Here is a 9,374-nt window from a genome sequence, read left to right as displayed (position 1 = left end):
GCTGACTGAGAGGCAGCAGTTACCAGTTCTCACAAGCTGGAGTAATCTGTCTCCTTTCAAAATGTGACAGTTGGCAGCAAATCTTGGGCAGATGAGGGGCTGGGGTTGTTTCCTGACGCGCGCCACCCACCCTGGCCTCCTCCAGATCTTATCTAGCTTCCGGTCCCCAGTGTCTTTTATCAGCCAGCAGTGTTCCGCTCACTGGCACAGCTTGCATGGAATGGACACACTTGGGTGTAGACTCCAGAGGGAACCGGATTTGATGCTCTCTCCGTCCACTGTGGGGTGGCTCTTGTCGGCTCCCCCTCATGTAGAGAATCCATCAGCTGCCAAGAGAAGGCAGTGGAGCATGTGAGACCCAGGAACTAACTCTATTTCCTAGCAACCAAGGCGAGCCCATTTCTCCTCTGTCAGCAGGAACCCACAGATTTATGTGCGCTACAAAGCCCGTTATCACCGTAATAAACCATATATTTGCAGGCGGTATTTACAGCCAGCTAATCGTATCTCTCCACTCTGGCAGCCCCCAAGCTGGCTAGATTCCCATTTGGAGCCCCCCAAAATACGATTAGGTGGTTACTGAGTTCTAATTTAGTTAACAGCAGTGCTTGACAAAGCTACTAACCGCCTAATTATGAAGGAAGATTACTGATACCATTAATTGAATGGTTGTAAAACTCCGGTGAAGTCAGACGGTCGTGAAGTCCATTTTCAATTTACTAGGCTATTAAAAGTATTTCCGGCCATAAAATAAACAGACACAAAGCATACTAAACAGGCTAATATGGAAACATAAAAAGAGAAGGGAGAAGCCTGTCGCAGTAATTAGCTCTCATGATTAGCTGCTCCACAGACCCAGTGGCAGAAATTAAAGATGAATTACGACAGCACTTTTGAGGGGAAGGAGGCTTGCAGGGTGGTACTGCCTACAGGTGGGCTATGCCAGTGTGACTCCACCCCACCCCCGCCCCCACCCCCACCCCCACCCCGACCTGAGCTGTGTCTCAGGTTTCCTTAGGAAAATGACTTCTGCTGTTTGTGACCAAAAGATGCTGGTCTCTCAGTTTCCCAGTGGCAATGGTCTTGCTTAGCAACTTTGTGGCTCTAAAGACTCCATAATGAGTTGTCCCAAGTCACATCATACTACCCCGGTGTTCTTCTGCACTCTATTGTAGAGTCCATGTTTATATATTTGTAATTGCTACCAGATGCTCTTCACCAGTTCTTGCTTTCCACTTTCTAGAAGGTTCTCTGAAGCCACCCGGTCCCTGAGGCACTCCCTTGCCTGCCATTTATCCTGTCTGTCTCTCTTACCCGTTGCTGCTTCTAGTTCATGGGCTGTTAAGTTGTTAGCAGACTTAGGGAAGTTTGTTCATTTGTTTCTTTGAAAGGTTGTTTAGAGGGATACAAAGCAAGCCATGTCACAGGTCACCTAGAAGACAGAGAATCTGGCAAATAGCAAGAGAATCTGCCTGTAGGAGAAAAATAAGAACAATATTTAGAGTAAAACTTGTTATTGAAAAGGCCTTCATGTTGAGATATCAAAAAAACTATACTAGAGAGACCGATCAAGCACATCTCTGCCTGCTCAGAGGCTTGAGTCGCATGCAGGCTTTTTGACTGGATTGATGGGCTGAGACACTCCAGGAAAGGAGAACTGTATTAAGTTCTCATCCTCACAGGATGGTGAAGTCCAAAGGGAAATCCCAGGCATGGTGAGCTTATGTTTGTTAGACAACGAATGGTAAGTTTGCGCAGGAATGCCAGGCAAGTTGTCATCCAGAGTAGGACAGTGGACTGGAGGGATGCTGCTTAGAGCCCTGCGGGGGAGAGGGGAGATGGAGGAGCTGCAGGAGGCAAGAACTGCTTCAGAGACTGTTCGCTCATGCTCACCAGAGCCCCACAACTCTAGCCATCCAGGTTATTTCTCAGGACCACCACTGGGGAAGGATTTTCATGGCTTGCTACATGTTGTGCAGGCTCAGGTGATACCAGCATGCCAGTGGGAAGTGTTTTCCCTCAGCTCCCTCATAGCTATGAGCAAGATGTAAGGACACAGTGCCAGCACCCAGTCCACAGAGGCAGAGAGAGAGAGAGAGAGAGAGAGAGAGAGAGAGAGAGAGAATGTGCCTCACCCAGTATCCCACACAAATGCTCCAGAAACAGAACCTCAGTCCCATTCTCATCTTCTGACGGTTGAACAATGAATACCTCTAAGCATTGAGAACCAGACTCCTAATCCCTGAGCTAAGGAGATGGCTGAGTCAGTAGAGTGTGGATTCCCCAGTCTCACATAAAAAAGATGGACATGGTGGCGCATGCGCATAGTCTAAGCACAGACGAATTGGTGATAGGCAGAACCCTGGGGTCTACTGACCACCCAGCTCAGCCTATGTCTGCTCCAGACCAATGAAAAATGCTGTTTCAGAAAAAAAAAAAAAGGTGGACACACACACACACACACACACACACACGGTGTGTGTCAGCTGACTGTGCCCCACATTCCAGGCACCAGCTGTGGTATACATTTTGGGGTCCAGCTGTGGTTCCACATTCTCTGGCTCCTCCCTCTCGAGGTGTCTAGATACTGTGACACAATGGGGCTGGAAAGGTGTGTGGTGGTGGGGGAGGGAGTTCTCCTGAGATATTAGTATTATAGCTTTTTTAGACAGTCTTAGCTTTGGGGTGCCTTGTACATGTGTACTTTATTTGGGTAAATCGGGCATATATGGACCATGGAGTGTGGGAAGGAGTTTTCAGAGTAAATGAGAATCTTTGGGGAGAGTTTAAAGTTCTGTGAATGCAGCATTTGTGTGGAGAGGCACTCCAGGAATCCCAGGTATCCCTTAGGTGGGTTCTTCTAGGTTTGCCAAGGACTACTCAGCCTTCCCCCAGGTAGAGGGTGTTGGGAGCTGGGGATCCCAGACAAGGTTAGAGAAGCAGAAGCCCTGCTGGTAAAAGGAGTCCTCCATTTTGCACTGAGCTCAGAGTAGCTATTCAGTTATGGTAGACTGCAACCTTAATTAGCAGACCCCTGCTCACCCCCCTCCCTCACACACAGGCCCTCATCCTAGATTTGTTCTGTAGAGTGCTTGGAGCTGCTCAGGTTCGTTGTGATAATGACCTCTGATCTGTGGTCTCCTCACCGTGGAAGGAACTCTAACGCACTCTCAGCAGGCGGCAGACACTGCTCTGGACTCAAAGGGGATAAGAGACGGTTTATCCTAGAGCCAGACACGAATGAGCACGACCCAGGAACACACATTCAGGATACCCCAGTACTGTGCTCTGCCACTGTAACAGTTTCATGAAGATTTTATAGTAACGGAACAAAGAAAAGTCATAAATCAAGTCTATTAAAATTACATTTGGCGGGACCATGAGGAAGGTGGGTTTCTTTGCTATAAGTCTCAGATGCTCTCTGATGATATTCTCAGCCTTTGGGTTCATGGAAGACAAAGGTCTGTTCATACATCCCAGTAAAAGACCTAAACATAGCCCCAGATAATTCAGCTCTAGAACTGAAACATTCCACGTCTCAACAACTACAAAACTGGACGTTTGGGGTTGTTTTTTGGGAGAGTCTCAAAATGTAGCCTTGGATAGCCTGGAACTCAAGAGATTCACTTGCTTCCATCTCCAAAGTGTTGTGATTAAAATCGTGTACCAGCATGTATGTCTGACCAAAGATTTTTTTCTAAAGACTTATTTAATTTTAGTTGTACATCTGTCTGTCTGTGTCTGTGGGGGAATGTATGTGTGAATTCAGGTGCTATGGAGGCTGTCTCACTTGGGAATTGAGAATTAGACTTGGATCCTCCACAAAAGCAGAATGTACTCTTAAATTCTGAGCCATCTTTAAAGTCCACAACCACAAAATCGCTAATTAGTCAGCCCTGTAACCCTTAAACAAAGTCTATCTATCTCTATATCCATCTATCCATCCATCCATTTATCCATCCATCCATTTATCCATCCATCCATTTATCCATCCATCCATTTATCCATCCATCCATCCATCCATCCATTTATTCATCCATCCATCCATCCATTTATCCATCCATCCATCCATCCATCCATCCATCCATCCATCCATCCATCCATTTATCCATCCATCCATCCATCCATCCATCCATCCATCCATCCATCCATTTTGTACTATAGTTCACACCTACAGAGTCAGAAACTCTGGAGGTGGTGGTACTAGTTTTCTGGGTTGTAACATAGTTTCTAGACAAGACTGACTTTCAGGTCAGTGCAAATGAGAACATGAGGTTCCTTGATCAGAAATTATAGAGTACCCACAGCTCAGCATAGTTAAACACAGAGCAACAGAGACAGGACCCCACGAGATGGCTTAAGACACAGGCCTTGAAGCTCATCGTGCTTCCATGTGTCTCCTTGAAGTCTAAGGACTTTGCTACATCCTGTTTCCTCCTGCAGCTGGGCACTATCTAAGGCAAGGTGCAGGTGAGCCACTGGCTCTCAGATGGTGAATATTGAAGAGGGACCACTCATTCCTCATGTGACATCCTCAAGGATGTCCTGTGTATCATCTCCTTCCAGCATAGCAGGGCCCTGGGAGGCAAGATAATTTTGAATATCAGAAGCCCATCCATCCCTACCACACACTTTATCCTCCCTCTGCTGAATTAATATCAGCTGCAAGACCTTCCCCAGTCCCAACATCCACAGGAAAGGACTTTGGAACACAACTGCCCCAAAGTTCTAATAGACCCAGCAGGATAGAATTTGTAATTATACATTTTCTATTTAGCATTTACCAGTAAGGAGTCATAGGCTCAGTCATGGGACAGAGTCAATCTAGGACATTACCTTTTATGTGTGTGGTATATTTATTTGTATGCGTGTGTATATGCATGGATACATGCCACTACACATGTGTATACATGCATTCAAAGGTCAGACATTGATGTCAAATGTTTTCTTCCTTTGCTTCCCTCTTTATTTTTTGAGAGAGGGTCTCTAACACTTTCTAGAGAATCTGTTTGTCTCTGCCTCCTCAGCAGCCTGGTATTACAGATGTGGAATGCCATGCTGGCTTTATGTGGGTATTAAGGGATGGAACTCATAGTTCAATGCTTGAGTGGCCAACATTTCACTCACTGAGCTACCCCCCCCCCACCCCACCAGTCCCGTGAATCCAGGACATTTTTGTCTCAAGTTCTTTCCATTGTCTGGGTGTCTACAAGGCCCAAACATTCACTTATACTCCAAATAAGAAAACTTAGACCTTCAGAGGGCTAGAACACAAGACCAGGGGAATGACCTGAGGAAGACTGGGAACTTGGGCTTGCCTGGTATTCAATCCCACTGCCTGTTGCCTGGGGTCCCTGAGCAAAGGCAGCCCATCTCTGACTCCTCATCTGTAGAGCAGGCACAGTAGCAATCCCCAGCATTACTGGCTAGTGTTGAGAGTCCTGGGAATCTGTCACATTGTGAGTGCTTAACACACACTCCTACCACCACCACCCCATACACCAGGAGGATGGGAATAGAACCTTATGAAACACAAATCTGAATTCTGAATTAAATATATTATACAGCAGTTTGACAGGTTCAGAACATACTACCCCAAGTATGACATCCTTGTTTTTCTCCTATTGGCATTGCAGTCCAGGGGCCTTTGCCTCAGACCAGAGGGATCTTTAAATGCCTTGTCCTGTCTCTTCTCTATACCATTCCCCCCTGCTGCTCCCTCACAGCAGAGCTGTGTGGATGTGAAAAACCAGGAAAGACCCAGGAATTAAGACTCCACAAAGACACTGTAAGGCAGACTGTATTTACTGTACTCTAGGCTGTGAATCTTCATCCAACAGTTATTGGACTGAGCCAGGGGTCTTTAGGAATCTCTACGTCCTGTATTCCTCTGACACTGCAGAATTCATTTGAAACAGAAACCCTGCTCTGGGAACCTTCAGGTCTTAGAAGAGTTTTAACTTTCTTCCAGAAAGAAGAGATTCCCAAAGGCAAATTGCCCGGGCATGTAACTCTAACCCTAACCCTAACCCTAACCCTAACCCTAACCCTAACCCTAACCCTAACCCTAACCCTCTGGCAGCCCTAGGTGTGTGACCTGGCCAAGCCCAGCACCATGAAGTCTGCAGAGCTTATGGGAACAGCTTCAAGGGAGTTCATCCCACTGACTTAAGATGGTCAGACACTGGGCATGGTGGTCCTTTCCTCTAACCCCAGGGAGATAGAGGCAGAGGATCAGAAGTTCAACATCATCTTTGGCTACATAGAAAGTTCGAGGCCAGCTTGGGCTACATGAGACCCTGTCTCAAAAAAGCATACCACTCCCAGTGCTGGGAGGCATGTTGGGTGGGGCACATAATTCCAGCTACTCAGGAGGCTGAGACAGGAGGATCTTAGGCTGTTATGTTCAAAGTATACTTGGGCTCCAAAGGGAGATCAAGACCAGTCTGTATTACTTAATGAGATCTTGTCCTAAAGAGAGGGTTGTGGCTAGGGATGTAGTTCAGTGGTTTGGCAGTTTTGTAACACGCATGAGCTCTCTCCCACTCCTCCCCCCCTCCCACATACACCAGGAGGATGTGGATAGAACCTTATGAAACACAAATCCGAATTCTGAATTAAATACAGTATACAGCAGTTTGACAGGTTCAGAACATATTACCACAAATATGACATCCTTGTTTTTCTCCTCTATTTTGAGCTAAAGGAATTTGAGAGCCTGCAGAGGTAAGGACCACTCTGGCCTTTTCCTGAAGGGGGTCCTCAGACCTTCAGGTGAAAGCTTCCTTCTCTATACCCTAAGTGAAAGGGCATCCTCATGCCCAAAGACAGGGACTCCTAAGTCACCCCCTAAGACAAGGACTCCACAAGGACTCCAGACCAACTCAGTGTCGTGAGTGCATTGTGTCTGAAACAAAGATGAATGTGGTTGTGTCTCTTCATGCTGCCAGACTTGTTTGACTAACAGTGAATTCCTGAGGTGTGGTGTTTTCATTCACTGTTTTTCCTTGATGGCCCTGGTTGAGGCAAGCATGGGTTTTTTTTTTTTTTTTATATTAAATTTCAGTCTTGACTACTAATGTTAACTCTTAGATCAGATCACATTATCACATGAAACTCAGTAAATCTATCTATCCATCTATACAAGTACCCATTCACACCCACCCATCCATCCATCCATCCGTCCATCATACATCTATCTACCCAATCATCCATCCATCCATCCATCCATCCATCCATCCATCCATCTATCTACATGGGTAACAGTGGGCTTACAAAGAATTAAAGAAGCAAAGAAACCTAAGTGGGAGAAACACAAAGGAGTCTGTCAAAGTAAAACAACCAATCAGCCGACTGAACCTGGAGAGTCCTTGCTGCTGCTGCTGCTGCTGCTGCTGCTAATGCTGCTAATGCTAATGCTAATGCTGGTGCTGCATACTGCCACCAGGCCATGGGTTAAAACAGGTTGATGAAAGGGCAGGACAGTACTCAGACAGATGGGCAGACAGATGGACGGCAGGTCCAGATAGGTGAACAGGTAGAGGAGCAGACTGCATCACTCCTGGGATAGGCTGGAGTTCTCTGCCTAGTGACACACTGAAAAGTTAAAGGACAGATCAGCCATTGCCACCCCAGGGCTAGATGTCCATCTCCTTCCCGGTCCAGGTAAAGGGTTTCTAGTCTTTCCTTGGTCTGCTCTGTCTGCTAAGTTCTTGCACCTGGTTTTCATGACGACTTTAATCTGTTCATGTGTCCCTGCATTCCCGGGTCTTCTGCTAAATTTACAGGGTGACACCATTTCTACTCCTAGGAACAAGTCATTTATCAGGCTGTGCTGCATGGGTGCTGTCAGGCAGATCATGTTGTTCATGTTCAGTCAGGTGTAGCACCATCCTCTCTCCTCAAAATGGAGTTAAAAAATGCTTATGAAATGGAGTTTCCGGAGACATAGCATAGTGTTAAAAAAACCACTGTACATATGACATGGAGCGCACAAGCACAGCCTGACCCAAACACTCATTTCCCCACTCTGTTAGCTTATAACTTTCTCTTATTTGTTATTTATTTTACTTTGTCTTGAGGTAGGATCTCACTCTGTCCTCCAGGTTGACCTTGAACTCTGGAACCTTCTACCTCAATCTCCTGTGTACTGGGATTACAGGTTGCATTACCATGCCTAGCTTCTGGCCTTCTGCTCTCTACCAAACCTGGTGTGAAAACACTCTGATTTGGGCATTTCTGGTCTCATTTTTTTTTTCAGAGACTCTCATAACACAGAAAACACATACACTTTTCTCCCGTTAACCCGTCTTTGTCAATTTGCTTATTAGACTGAGGCAGAACCCTTAAGAAGTGGAGGAATAGTTTCCCTCCCTTCAAGTTCAGAGTTTTATGTCCTTTCCTTTGGCTATGTGGATTTACCCAGAAGCTGCGTTTAGAATAGAGAGCAGTGAGCTGGAGGTCTGTTAGGGAGTGCCTCAGCATCCATTACCAACCAGGGACAGCAGGGGAGTCAGATTGGGCAGAGAGAAAATCTGAACCCAAGGCATGTACGAGAAAGGCTTCCTAGGGAATCATCTGAGTTGTTGACCTGGATGGCCACTCACAGTTGCACTGGGAAAAACTCCTTTCTGATAGTCATCAGGGCAAGCAACAGGCCAATGTTTCCATTCTTTAAATAAGGACATAAAAATAAAATGGAACTCGCCTCTGACTCTGGGGATGCTCCAGTGTGGATCTGACATCAGCTGCCTTAGTGACCCCAAGCAAGACTCGTTAGCCCTGCAGGCTCTGTATCTTTCTCCTAGAATATAAATGTTTTCCTTCCACAGATTGATGTTGGTAAGGTATATCTGGGGCTTTTTAAAACATAGTTTTAATGTGTGAGCGTGTTTGTCTTTACCTTTCTCCTTGTTTTTGAGGCAAGGTTACTCTTGTTTCTTGTTGCATTGCCTGTGACAGGGTAGCTGGCCCAGGAACTTCAAAGAGATCCCCTACCTCTGCTCCCAGCTCACCATAGGAGCCCTGGGATGATAGGCAGGATCTACTGCATCTGGCTTTTATATGACTGGTAGAGCTCCAACTCAGGTTCCCATGCCAGGATTTGAACTCACCAAGTCATCTCCCCACTTTGAGGTGTTCTCTGAGGCACATAGAGGAGGCTGATGACGTGATAGAAATAATAACCAGGGATGCTCTGACCTGACCAAAATGCCCTGGAGGAAGTAGCCCCTATCCAGTCCTAGTCCAGAACATTAAGAGATAGGAGCATTGGAAGATGTGTGTGAACTTGATGAGCCTTTTGTGAGCAGGGCCAAACTACATACATCAGGAGGTGGCACCTTGATGTATGTGCCCTGGATGTCTAGTTCCCC

The sequence above is a fragment of the Apodemus sylvaticus genome, chromosome 2, assembly GCF_947179515.1.
Source record: "Apodemus sylvaticus chromosome 2, mApoSyl1.1, whole genome shotgun sequence".
Taxonomy (NCBI): Eukaryota; Metazoa; Chordata; class Mammalia; order Rodentia; family Muridae; genus Apodemus; species Apodemus sylvaticus.
The sequence above is the reverse complement of the archived record's forward strand: the minus strand, read 5'-3'. Positions refer to the sequence as shown.